This window comes from Ceratotherium simum, chromosome 13, assembly GCF_057802395.1.
Source record: "Ceratotherium simum simum isolate JZ-2026a chromosome 13, ASM5780239v1, whole genome shotgun sequence".
NCBI lineage: Eukaryota > Metazoa > Chordata > Mammalia > Perissodactyla > Rhinocerotidae > Ceratotherium > Ceratotherium simum.
In genome coordinates, this window is record NC_141912.1 from 44,526,232 (window position 1) to 44,540,945 (window position 14,714).

The following is a 14,714-nucleotide window of genomic DNA, read 5'->3' on the forward strand; positions in this document are numbered from 1 at the left end:
CACTCTCACCTGCAGAGGGACTGAATTTTCACCACACTCTTTGGAGTTATCTCATTTTTTGCCCATTCCTCACTCTCATCCCATAACCAACCATTTGTATGTGTTCTTGCAAAACATGCTCACATATTTTTCAGGTTCATACTTAGTATATTATATATTTCTTACTTGGTTGACTCAGCACCAAATTTTTAAAACCCATCCCTGGTGCTATGGGCACATTTAGTCCCTAGAGGGCACCCTCCACATTTATTTACCCACTCTGAGGCTGACGGGCACACACATTCCCTCCAACACCCCTCAACAATCCTGCCATGAGCGTCTTTGCACATGGCCCCTGTGGCCCTGCCTGAGAACTTAGGGAGCAGAATTGCTGGCTCACAGGGTACATGTTGACTTAATTTGACGCAGCACTGCGAGCCAGCTCTCAACTCACCCGTTCTTGGAGGGATCCTGGGGAAAAGATTTCCAGCCTCTGGGGACGGCACAGGCTGGCATCTCTCTCTGTGGGCTGGCCCAAATCCTCTCCACTTAGGCTTTGGGGGAGTTGGAGAGCTGCTAGCCAGTGTCCTCTGTCAAGAGCATCTTGCAAGAGCATCTTCAGATCCTGCTGTCTCCCCTGGGCCTGCCCTGCCCACCCTTACTGAGCGCTCGCCAAGGCCACAATGGCCCATTGAATGCCCCACATCCCTGTGTCCAGGAGTCTTTCTGGTGCCAAAGTCAATTCTTCCCCTCTTCCCTCTCCCACAGAACTACCCCAGTTTTCTGCATTTTCCCAAGTTCTCTTCCTCAGCCCATCACTTCTGTGTGATCAGTTCTGTGCTTCCTAGCTATGTGTCTATGGGCAACTTACTGAGACTCTCCAAAGATCCTTGTCTATAATATAAAGATAAGTAAAATCATTACTAATAGTGGCCACACAGATATAATCCCTCCCGGCCCCTGCACACAGCCCTCTGTCTGACTCACTGCTGCTATGCTTCAAGTAGCTCGAACTCTTCCTCCTCCAGGAAGTCATCTCTGATTGAACCAGATATGGCTCCAAAGCCCTTAACCTGTCACCTAGTAAGAGCTCAAATATTTTGGAGGCTGAGAGTTGAAATAAAAATAATGGCTATGATTCATTGAGGACCTACTATGTGCTACGAGTTCTTTCTCCTACTTCAGCCTCACAAGAGCTCTGGAAGGCAGACATTACCATCCCCATTGAACAGAAGAGGAAGCTGAGGCTCAGAGAGTTAAGGTGACTTGACCAAGGTCACTGGCAGGTGATTGTCAAGGTCAGGAGTGGAATACAGTGTTGTCTGACATGGAGGCTTTCCCCTACCCCACACCACCTCCTGCCCTCCTTCCCCCACACACTCAGTGTGGGCACTGCATTTTAAATTAGTTTTACGTACACAAGTACTACAGGGATATATTCTCCTCATAAAAAAGAGCACTATAGATAGGGCTGTGTCACCTTTAAGGAGGACTCTCTACCCTTCCCAAAGTACCCCCACCACTAGCAGTGTCCTGGATTTCAATCCAGTCCTTTGTCCGTGCATTTCCACAGATTTTTCTACATGTGTAGGAAATAGGTAACATCGTTGAGTGTTTTTGTTTTATTTTACATAGATGACGTGTGTATATCACTCTTCAACATGCTTTTTCCCACTCGATGATATGTCTTGAAGAGCTACATCTATTTATACCTATGCTGCCCTTCCTTGGAACTGTCCTGTGGCATGGACGGGCCTTGCTTGCTGAACCAGCCACTACTGATGGCCACTCAGGTTGTCTCCAGTTCTCACTATTAAAAACGAGGCTGAAATGAACATACACACACAGACCTCCTTGTGCACTGTGATCTGTGTCCTGTGCCAGGTGTGGACAGTCACCTCTCCTCATCTGTCACACAGCTAAGGAACACCTCTAACTGGGGAGCCACTGGAGGCCTCGGGAGGACCCAAATCCCTGAAATCATACCCGAAGTTGTCTATGCGTGCCTCTGGGTGTATGGACTATTCCAGGGAGAGGGTCCATAACCCTCACCAGGTTTCAGGTTTTCAGAGGGCCCCATAAAGGCTTAGAAGCCCTGACCCATGTTAACTTTTGTGCCTGTATGCAATACCGTGTTACGTGCTCAAAAGGATAAGGCGGCAGCACAAAGCCCCTTCCCTCCCAGCGGTTTTGCCAACAAGGATTCCATCTAGTGCTGAGAGGCCCTTTGGAGCCAGACCAAGGCCAAAATCCTGGTTCCATCCCTCGCTGAGGGCAACTAATTAACACTGAGCCTCAGTTTCCATCTTACAGTGAGGTGAGCAATACCTGCTTCTCAGGGTTGTTGTGAAGAGTGAATGAAACCACCTGTGCCGAGCACCCGGCACACACAGTAGGCGCTGCTACGTGTCCCTGCCCTCGGCCTTCTTCACTTCTGGCCAAGCTCTTTAGGCAACCAGGACCTTCTCAAGGGCAGGGACCAAGGCTCATGCAGAGTCTGCAACCCCCTTAGGCTCAGAGCCTAAATCTGCCATGGACAAATATAGGAGCGATTATGCTGTGAGCAGAATCCCCACCCAGCCTGTCTGGTCACACCACAGCGATGCCACTGGGAGGCCCCAGGACAGGCTCTACACCTAAATCCCTGAGTGAAGTCGTATGTGTGCACGCATGCACATTCATGTGAGTGTGAGTTAATGTATGTGTGTGTTCATATGTGTGTTTGTATGTGTTTGTGAGTATGTGTTTGTGTGTGTACATGTTTGTGTGTGTACAGATGTGTTGGGAGAGGCAGAGACCAAAGGCGGCCAGGGTTTCCTGAGAGGCAGGAGCCCCAGCACCTTCCCCTGAGAAGTTTCCAGGATGATGGAACAAATATGCAATCACCTACTATGCACCGAGCTATGCCCCTGTCCTTTGAGGAACTCCTAGGGGACAGAAACAAGACAGTTGGGTTCAAGCAACATTTCCACAGTACCAAGTGCTGGAGATAGAAGAAGATGCATTCCCCCTCTTTGAAGTCAGAGGTGACACTCCTCTGGAGTCAGACTCGTAATTCAACGAGCACACCCCACACGTGGCACCCAGGAACAGAAATGTGTTCAAGGCCCAGAGAGAGGAGAGGAGGGCAGAGTTAACTCAGTCCTGGGGCCACAAACCCACTGGGAGAGAGGGGGCACTTCCCCTGTCAGGCCCTGCAGACCCTGACCCAGGATGTCCCCAGCCATCTTCTCTCCTCCCTCACCCCCACACGGCCACCGAGCCCCGCTGAACAGACCCCTCCACTGCACAGGCGGGAAACCAGGGGGGCCCAGCACCCTAGTGCACTGACAACCCTTTCTCCATCCTCAGCCCTCTCCTTCCCTCTGGGCAGCTGATCCCCGCCTTTCCCACCATGCGCCCCCCACTCTCAGTGGACAGCCTCCCTCTCCCAAGGTCTTCAGGAGTGAACAACTTCAGGGTCCTGCCCTGCACCCCCTTGCACACAAACTGACCTCCCTAAGCGCCCAGTCTGCCACCAGGCTCAGGGATCTCAGTGTCCTTCGCTTGTTCAGGCTCTCCTGCTACGCCCTCTGCTGGAGGCTCCTACCGTCAGGCACCACCACCTCCTGCCTCCAGCAGCACTGCAGAGGCTGAGCACCCCAGCGCCACCATCTCCTGGCCCTGGCACCCTAGACAGTTACTCCACCAATCTGAGCTTTGGTTCCCGCATCCCAGGCCAGGGCAGAACCCAGTAAGACTGACAGAACCTACCTCCGAAGGCACTGGGCAGAGGAGATCTCAGCCCACACGGTGCTCAGAAGCAGCCAGCAGGCAGGGAGTGTTCACTAAACACAATTGTGGTTGCTCTAACCCCTAAGCCACACCCACCACATCTGCAGGGGCACAAAGGCACCATTACATGATTGTTAGGTGACCAGGAATGAGAGTCCAGGGGATGGCACCAAATGGTTGTTTACTTTCCCCATCAAATCATCTTTCAGTCTGTCAGATGAACCCCCAAATCTGTCCCCCCTGGGGGCTCTGCCTACCTCCACCCAGGGCCCAGCTCTCCATCAGGCAGTTTTATTCCACTCTCCTCCCAGGGAGTTAGCTTCCTTGGGTCTGGGCGTAACTGGAGGGCCTTCAGGGTGAAATACAGACCAGACCACGCTAAAAGGTCTCCTCATGCCGCTAATTGTGAATACTTAGTACTTAGTACTTACATGTGTCAAAAGTTCAGAAATAACAGAAGTCAAACTAATGAACCACCAAAATAGTAATTAGTAAAGTTTATTGCACACACACCAAAAAGACAGTTTGCAAACCAGAGGAACTCAAACCAAAACGTGGAATGAGGCTCAGGGGTATACTGCTATAAAGCAGCTTATACGGTGAGAAGGCAGGGACTGTTCATTCTTCACCGAGACTGATCATATTATTAGAATTTTCTTAAATGATAGGGAATTGGTCAGTGGTTACTTCACACCAACCTTGGGAAATGGTTTAAATTTTGCGTATGGTTTGCAGAGGTATAAACAAGAGATGACCCAGGTCAAGTTAGTCTTTCAAAATAAACTAAATTAAGCCTCGCTTGTATGACTAAACTGGTCTTGTCTGCTAAGGGAATTGTCAAGGCTGGTCTCTGTTTTTTATTTTAACACATGCCCACACCTTCTTACCAAAGACCCCCTGACAGCAACAAGGGAGCAGCCGCCCGTCTACAAAAAGTTGCTCAGGTCTCTCCCAGCCTAAAAGCTCCTTCTGTCATCCTCTAGCTACAGCCCACTTCTGAAGAAGTCCTCCACATTCCCGGTCACCGTCCATTGCCCCCATCCCCTTCTCACCCCACTGCGGGCTGCTTCTGACCTGGTTCCCCACAAGGGACAGCCATGTGGTCACCTCACCTGTCCCTATGCAGACCTCACTTCAAAGGGCCCCTGCCACATCTGGCCAGGGTGACCCCTTCCTCCTCGCACCTTGCCTCCCTGCCTCCGGGACTCCACTCCCCAGTCCTTCTGCTCCCACCACTTCTCCTTGATCTCCTGCCCAGCTTCCTCCTGCTCCCCATCGCCTCTTAAGCATCAGTGTTCTCCAGTGCTCTGTCCTTGGCTTACTAATCCTCTCTCCTTCTCCTCTCCTCAGGTGACCTTATGGTTTGAAGAACCAAGTATGTCCCGATGCCTCCGAAATCTCCCACTCTCTTCCCTCCCCTGACTTTGTGTTTAATGTAGCCCACTGTCCCCAAAACACATGCAACTCAACAACTAGAAGAGAGCTCCCTTCTTCTCTCCTCTCCCAGGATCCTGGACTCCATGAGGAGCCCCACAAGCCCCTCAGGCCGGCAGACCTAGAAGGCACCCTCGCCTCCTTTTACCTCCAAACATTCACCAGATCTTGCCCGTTCCACCTTTGGGGCAGTTTAACAATTGGGTGGCCCAGCAGGTTTAAGACTCAAGGTGCAGGATGCACGAATGTGCTTTATTTCAAGGACGTGGCTCAGAGGAGGGCAGCTCCTGACTCCAGGGCAGGGCAGAGAAGCAGCTGAGGGCAGCGGGGGTGGGGATAGCAAGCCGCATGGCTGGAGTCGCATGGCAGTCTGACCAGGCCTTCCTGCAGGCCCCAGCTGTAGCATCCCTGGCCCATCTCCCCCTCCCTCTCAGCCTAGGCCACCAGTCACCCCCCTGAGCTGGCCAAGCTCCCCTCCACAGGCACAGCCTGCAGCTTGCCCCATGCTCGGCTCCTCCCCTCCCACCCGCCTCCCACCCTGTTCCCCACCATAGTGCCTCTGAATACAAAGCTCATCCCTCAATAACCTATCCCAAAATAGCTGGGTTGTGCTACCTTGAATTTCTGGACCCCTGCCCTGTCCCCCAACATGACTTTTCTCTTTTTCTCTATGCCAAGCTACCTCAACCTGCTAAATACCTATTTTCCCCAAAATATCTCTTGACTCCCACCCTCCTCCCTTGCCTTGCCCCACTCTCCTGCTCTTATCATCTCTTGAATTTACTGATTTCCCTACCACCTGCCTGGCCCCTCACACCATCCCTTCTGAGGGTCCTTTGCACAGCAGCAAGGCCATCTTGATAAACACACATCTGGGATGCAGAGCCATTGGGCATTTAAAGCAGGGCAGTGCCGAGATCTAAGGCACCAGGCCCTTGCCTGCCTTCTCACTCACTGCCACCCTCTAGGACCCCCAAATTGCTGGCAGGTCCTGGTACATCCCACTCAGTGTTGCACCTCTGGTTTTGGCTGGGACAAAAGGCGCTCCCGCCTTAGACTGTCACTTGGCTAACTCTAATCTCTCAGCTTCCAGGAATCTCCTCGGGAAGCCGTTCTGAATCTCCCAGGCAATGGCTGCCGTGGCACACAGGCATCTGACACTTACCGTAGAGGGAACTGATTGCGTCACCTCCCAGGAGCTTCTCCAGGGCAGGAACCATATTGTGACCACCTGGGTTCACAGTAAACGTTTGTATCAGGCAGAGTCCAAGCAGGTAAGAGGTGAGCTACTCCAGCAGACAACTCAGGAGGGTTGAACAGAGTGACTATCTACAAAGGTGTGGGCCGGTACAGTGGGTACTGCAGTGCCCTGGGGCGAAAGTCCCGGGAAGACGAGCGTGGCACAAGAGCTGCCCTGAGAGGAGCTGTGACATACGACTGAGGGATGTGGCCAGCCCTGCAGGGAGAACGGGGGGCAGCAGTGACAAATACCCCAAACTTTCTCTTTCCTCCTGTCCTTCAAACTCCTGCTGGTGCCTCCCACTGGCCAAACCCAACTGGAAGTCAGAGGGCAGGAGAGCCCCCGATGCAGTTCGTACAGGCCAGCCTCCAGGGCACAGAGCAGGGCTGAAAGAGGCAAGAGGGACCCTGAGAGGCAAATTAAGATGTCCAGCCTGGGGCTCAGTCAACGTCACTTGACCAGAATTTAGCTGATGAGACGTCTGAGCAGGGCTCCATAGGATGGCTGACCGCCTCTCCAAGAGAGAAGGACATTCCAAGCCAAACCTGTGCCAAGGCACAGCCAGGGGCTCAAAAGGGCTTACGCTGGGCAGAAAGGCAGCAGTCAAGCGGACGGGGCTGGAGAAACAGAGTGGGGAGAGGTCTATGAGCGGGACAAAACCCCACCTCCATGGGACCAGTGAGCAGCGCTGTTTAGCCGGCCTATACAGGGCTTCCTTGGCCTGGGTTTTCCAGCTGAGGAATGGGTTTGGAGAAGCAGAGAGGCAGCCTTTCGTGGGGACGGGGAAGGATCTGTGTGCTTCGTTTGAGAACGCATTCAGCAAACACTGAGAACCCACTGGGTACTGGGTGCTGAGAGCTGCACAGTGAGCTGAGACAAGGCACCAGCCCCAGGGAGCCCACGGTTGGCTGGGTACACAGAGTGGAAGGCGGAGCCCCTTGGCCAGTGTAGCACCCAGGTTGTGAGGGACAGGAAACTGCTGTTAAATAGGGCAGGGAGCAGGCCTCCAGCAGGAAGCGGTGCCTGTGGCTGGCTGGAAGCAGCTGACCTAAGAGGCAACTGGAAGCAACTGCGAGTATCCAAAGTGGTCATCCAACTGATGCTTCCGGAAGATGATTTTAATAGCTGAGGGAGGGCACACTACCAAGAAATATTTCCACCACAGGTCATGCAGCAGAGAGAGCAGGATGAGGTCAGATGGGCCTGACTTCAAATCCCAGCCTGCCACTCTGACTCTTCCCAGCCTGAGTTTTCTCACTTGTACATCAGGACAACAAGGATCACGGTGTCATTGTGAGCACTACTTGGAACAGCATATGTAAAGTGCCTGGCACAAAGTAAGCCTTCAATACACTGGTTTCTCCTCTCTGCTCCCACTACCATGTGCTAGAGACCCCAGGCTGAGAGAGATGTGGTTTCTACACCGAGAGCTCCCTCCAGGGGGTGGCTGGATTGTCACTCGGCAAGTAATTGGGCAGCAGCGTGCTAAGACTGGGTGCGGGCCCTGGGAAGGAGGAGGAGGAGTACTGTTCTACTGTAGGAGAACGGACAGCACTTTGTGAAAACCAAAAATGGACAGGGAAAAGCGAGCAAACCCAAAAGTGACTCCCAAGTTGTAAGATCTATAAGGTAGGAAGGTTGCTGGTGCCACTGCTAGGACAGTCATGGAGAAGGAGGGCGGGGGAAGAAGCCAAAGCTCCAAGAAAAGTGACTAGCCAAGGTGACTAAACCCATGAGCAAGTGGCTAAGCCCAACCTACAGCCTTGACCTCTACTCTCAGCCCAGAGCCCTTGTGCATGCTCTCCCTTGTGTGGACCGAGTCCCTCCATCTGCACTCTGTGAACCAAACGCCCCAGTCCCCTGGTGGCCTTGACTCTGTTGGTCTATTCTCAACCCTTTGGTAAGCTACAGCCTTTCTGAACTCCCCATTACCTGCTCCACCTCTAGGCCTCAAGGCAGGGCAATGGGCAGAAGAACAAAGATCAAGTGCAGAGGTTCATGGATTTCAATGTGAGTTTCATTCCTAGAATTTTATACTATTATTTAGGAACCAACAGTTCACTCTGATTCCCAGATGTCCCGTCCCCTTACATACAACAGGTTGCACCTAGTCTCATCCCAGGGTTTCTCATCCTTGGCACTGTCAACACTTGGGGCTGGAAGGTTCTCAGTTGTTGGGGCTGTCTTGTACATTGTAGCATGTCTAGCAGCATTCCTGGTCTCTACCCACTAGATGTCACCCCCAGCTGTGACAACCAACAATGTCTCCAGACATTGCCAATGTCCCCAGTTGAAAACCACTGCCTTATTAGTAGTGATTAGTAGCTTTCTTTTCTCCTAAACATGGTGGAGATTAAAAAATTCAACTTTAGTCCATTAGTAAGCTTGCCTATTCAACACCCTTCTGGGTGGGGCTGGTGGAAAAGCTTTGTCAACAAGAAGTAACCAACAGCCTGAAGCCAATCTATGGCTTCATAGTGACACACTGTCACTCCCCGTCACCTGCATCTCTTCCTCTTTCTTTTCTACTCTTACTCCCTTTCTTTCTGTCCCCCCGCCTAAGCCAGACATTGCCCGCTGATTGCTTCCAAGGACATCACTTAAACCCAATGAACTTGAGCCAAGGATTGAACTGTTCAAGTTCATCTTACTCCTTCCATCCACCCCATAGATGTTCACCCAGCCTGAAGGGATCGCTGCCCTCTGAAAACCTGTAGAAATAACTGTCTCATAAGCCACCTTGTAACTATCTTTTTTATTGTTGCCTAAACACTTGAAGGTATTAAAATTTTTGTGTGATTGAAAGCAAGTTTAGGGTAGGGTACAGTATTTTATACAGCAGTCCCCCCTTATCCGTAGGGGATGTGTTCCAAGAACCCCAGTGGATGCCTGAAACCATGGATAGTACCGAGCCCTATATCTACTATGTTTTTTCCTATACATACCTATCTACGATAAAGTTTAATTTATAAATTAGGCACAGTAAGAGATTAACAACTAATAGTAAAATAGAACAATTTTAACAATATATTGTAATAAAAGTACCATAGGTCTCAGCAACCTCAGCATATGATTTTTTTCTCTCCTTACTAAGTCAAGAACTTTTACCTTTTCACTTAAAGGAAGCACTCGATGGCTTATCTTAGGCATATCTGAATTGCCAGCATCACTACTATTGTGTTTTGGGGCCATTATTAAGTAAAATAAGGGTTACTTGAACATAAGAACTGCCATACCACGACAGTTGATCTGATAACCAAGACAGCTACTAAGTGATTAACAGGTGGGTAGCATATTCAATGTAGATATGCTGGACAAAGGGATGATTCATGTCCCAGGTGGGACAGAGCAGGACAGTATGAGATTTCATCACACTACTCAGAATGGAGAGCAATTTAAAACTTATGAATTGTTTATTTCTGGAATTTTCCATTTAATATTTTCAGACTGCAGTTGACATGGGTAACTGAAACCACGGAAAGCAAAACCATGGATACGGGGGGACTACCGTATTTGGAAAAGAAAGAAACCAAGTTCCAGTTAAGGGCTCCTTCTTCAACCTGGCTAGTCCTGGAAAGAGACATCAAAGGTATGGCCAAAATCCACACCTCATCATGGGTTCTCTCCAAGAAAGCACACATTGATTCTTTGGACATGAATCTAACAGGTTTAACAGGGTTATCAGCCTAGACTTGGCATGAGAAGACATCCTATGAGCAGGAAACACTGGGCATCTGGCCAGTACGGGTGAAGTCCATTGGGTAAGAATCTACACAGATATATGCAACCCTGTCCAGAGCTGGTCCTTGGAAATATTCCGTAAATGTCTTAATTTTTGCCAACTTCTATACTAGACATCTGTAGACAGATTCCTAAATTGAGAATCCAAATTTTAACCTTTGAATTCTCAATATTTTTTGTGCACCTACTGAGCACCAGGAAGACAGCTGTGAACAAGATGGACACTGCTCCTGAGCCCATGGGGCTTGCCCAATTACAAAGCGGTGTGAAAAGTGCTATGCTGGGGAGGGATACCAGGCACAGCAGGGGCCTCACAGAGTAATGGAAAGAACACCAGGCCCAACTCCACTACAGACTTACTATCTATACTACAGAGTCTTCTATCTACAAAATAAGGACATCAGGGACCGGCCCAGTGACGTAGAGGTTAAGTTGGCGCACTCGGCTTCGGCAGCCCCAGGTTCCTGGGTTCAGATCCTGGGCATGGACCTAGGCACTGCTCATCAAGCCATGCTGTGGCAGCGTCCCACATACAAAATAGAGGAAGACTGGCACGGATGTTAGCTCAGTAACAATCTTCCTCAAGCAAAAGGAGGAAGATTGGCAACAGATGTCAGCTCAGGTGCTGGCCCAGTGGCATAGTGGTTAAGTTTGTGTGCTCCACTTCGGCGGTCTATAGGGTTCACAGGTTCAGATGCCAGGCGCGGACCTATGCACCGCTTATCAAGCCATGCTGTGGCAGGCGTCCTGCATATAAAGTAGAGGAAGATGGGCATGGATGTTAGCCCAGGGCCTATCCTCCTCAGCAAAAAGAGGAGGATTGGCAACAGATATTAGTTAGCTCAGGGCTAATCTTCCTCACCAAAAAAATAATAAAAAAAAAAATTAAAAATTTTTTTACAAATAAGGACATCAGCCCTACCCACCATCCAGAGTTGTCACCAAGGCTGGAGTCACAGAAGTTCAGGCTGGAGGAAATCTTAGCAGTAGGCATGAGTTAAGATAAGAAAGGTGAAAGCATTCTGCAAAGTGGACCTGCTCCGCAGAGGCAGAGGTCTGCCAGCAGTGGTATTCAGAAATCACGTGGATCCCAATGAGGAAGCATTCTGCTACTTGGGAGAAGGAAGAGAAGGCCGTGACGGGGGCTCTGAAGCTCTTGGACCTGGTGGGGGATGAAGGGGACAGAGGGGAGGCTTCAGACTACAGCAGCACAAACGCCCTGCCCCTCCCAGTCCCATCACCACTGCACACCCAAGCCTCCAGTCACCACACCTCCGGAAATCGCACGCTCGTCAGGGCAGCTGAGATTCTCCCAACTCCTCATCAGCAACGCTGCTTTCTACCCCTACAGGCTGGGTCGGTATGGCCCCATCCAAAGTGTTTTTCAGAAAGACTCAGTGGTAGAAGAAAGTGCTCAGCAATGCTGTGAGGTGCAGTGAAAAGAACTGGCCTGGGAACCAGAGAATTCAAGTTCTCATCCTGAATCTGCTAATTTCAACTGTGAAATTTGGGGTGGTCCTCAGTCCCCCATAGTGAAAGGTTCAAACCATACCAGTTTTGTTTTGAAATAAACTCAAGCCACAGGCGGGTTAGCGCTGACATGCCCTTGCCCTTGGTGGGAAAGGCCCCCTATGCATTCTCGACCATGTGTCACGAAAGGGTAAACTCAGAGCACAGAGCCAACAGTACTTACTCAGGAAGCACACAGCAATCTTTTCCCTTAAAAACTCACCACAATCTTGAACAGAAGTGATCTATTCATTCAACATGACCACATACCTACTATGTACCAGATGTTGGGAACACAGACTTAATAAGACAGCTGCAATTCTAAACTGGAAGAAGCAAAGACTACAGCCGGAGCCCAGGCCCCGGGCGGCGGGCAGGCGCGGTGAGAAAGGCTGAGCCAGAAGCTGGAGTGTGGGCGGCAGGGAGCGGACCTGGGCAGCTCCAGCCCCTGCCCTCTGAACTGTCCAGTCCCCATCAGCCAGTGCAGAGCCACAAGCGCAGGGCTCCAGTGTGGACAGTGGCCAGTGGGAACACACTTCAAACATAAGTTTGGTTTTATCATCAGAATTTTTTTTAAAAAAAGCATAATTCCTTTTTATTCTTTTTATCCCTAATATTATTTTGAAACTGTCAAACCTAAAAAAAAAGTTGAAAGAATAGTACAACCACCATGTACTCCTCATTTAGATTCATCAATTGATCATTTTTTGCAGACATCATGACATTTCACTCCTAAGTACTTCAGCATCAGTCTTTTTAAAAACATAAATACATGATCTTATAAAGAGAATGAGTAAGACTAAAATTAATTTTTATATGTAGCAAAAGGAAGAAAAAGTATACATACATATACTGTCTCTCCGCGAGCAGTTACCTACCAAAAAGCAATTTAATTAGGTACGAAGGGTAGGCTGTGGGACAAAATTCACAGATAACTCTAAAATCTCATTTCAAGAAAGGATTTCATTCTTCTTCACCAGCAAACCTTTAACCAGAGCTGGCAGCAAAACAATAAGTCAACACAGCTGGTTAAGAACAGTGCCAGTGAGGGTCGTGGACAGAGAAAAGCTCCGCTCCCTGGCCCATGTGTGCCAGCCAGGAATGGCACTGGGTAACTGTGGGCACAGGGTAGCACAGCCCACTCCCAGCCCAGGAAATCCACCAGAGACTGGTGCAGCATCCCTTGAAAAGAGCAGCAGTAGGAGAGGTCTCTTCCTCTCCTCTTCCTGCCCTCAGAAGTGGTACAAATCAACAGGGAGCCCAGGGCAAGGAGTGGGGAGCAGGGAGGACAGCTCTGATCAAACACCGGATTGTCAGTCCCAACTGACCCCGAGTTGCCTCTATTTGGCATACAAACATCTGGCCTAAAATCAACTGCCAATCGAGGTTTCATAATATCCAAGGGTATCCCAATTATTCAAGAGTTCTTGTGAAATTCTCAAAATAAAATAAGTTTAAATTCATTTTCATTAAAAAAAAAAAAGCTTTGTGGTATGTCTTCTGAGATAGCCTATCATAATTTCAAGCAAAGGAGAACAGATTATTGCTGTTCCTGAATCTGGCGTGATGCTGAAAGTTGAGAAGCAAACTCACGACCACTTTGAGCCTAGGAAGCCCAAATAATTTGGAAAATTACTAATATTTGTCAAAACAATTCAGCAAGTGTCCAAAATGCTCAGAGGAACTGAACTGTCATCTATAACCACCCTCCAGGTGGGAAAGAATAAAACAAAACCCTGAAACTTTTTGACACAGATTGAATTACAAAGTTAGAGGAAGGAAAGAAATACAGCTGCCAGGACAGAGCTGAATTTCAGTTAAGCATTCAATTCCAATATCACACAATTTTCACCAAAAACAACAATTCTCAGCAGCTGAGAAAGAACAAGAGCGAACATGAGAAGCCGAGAGAGACAATGAGAGGATGGAGCAAGGAAGCTAAGAGGCTGTGCCCAGGTGAGGCCCAAGCGTGGAGAAGCTACGGGCCGCAGGGGAACCCCGCCCAGCCCCAGGGGGCTTGCTCCCCAGCTGAAGGAGGGGCTCCCCTTCACTCTGACACAGGAGGAGGCGTGCCTTAGATGAATTCTGCCTAACAGCGGGCTCTCTCGCGGCCCTCACTAAAACAAGGCCTGACTTGAGTTTCAGGAGGAAACTGCCTGTCATCCAGCAAGTGGCCTGGCTACCTCTGCCAGAGATAGTTGGCTTCTGTTTTTCCAGGAGTGTTGATGGTGACAGGATGATCTCTGCACGTTCTTTGGCCAGGTCCCCATCTGTAACCAAGGACACACCCTTCAAGGTGGCTGGGGCGAGGGCTGCAGTCAGAGCCATGCCTGGTCTACTCCAGAGGCACCCCCACTGCTGGGTCCCCTGAGCACCAAGCCCCATGCAACTCCCTGAGGCTGTGGCTTGCCCAAAGTCACGCAGCTAGTTAGCGGCACAGGCCCAACTGGAACCCAGGTCTCCCAGCCACGACCACTGATCAACAGCCCTTTCTACCATAGTTCTTCGGCAGTGGTGGAGCCGGACACCAGCAGACACTGCGATGAAGTCTATGAACCCAGAGAGATGAGGCTCTTTGACCTGTCAGGGGCAGCTTCTGAAGGGCACAAAGGGAAAAAAAACAAAAGCAAGTTTATACTCGTAGGGAAACATGATCTGTCATTATAAATATTTCATGAGCAAAGAAAGCAGTGCTGGTGGAGAGACTGGGGTGGGAAGGGTGGACAGCAAATTAGATCCCAGTTTGCAAAGTGATAGGGCAGCTGGAAAAGCAGCAATGCTGAGGCTATTCTGGGCTGTGTGCTGCGAGTCCTGCGTCACAGTTGGAGAGCGGGCTTCGGCCACCCAGCTCTGTGGAAACCACAGCCTTCCAGCGGTCAGCACAGAACACCTTGAGAGGAGTGTTTAAGCCATGGAAGCCCAGGCGAGGGGACAGCGAGGACAGGCATCTGAATGACTTAGGTAAACCTCAACAGAGGGAGGTGGGTGAGGGGATGCAGCAAAGCAGCCAGTACTCCGCAAACTCGTGAAAGGATGA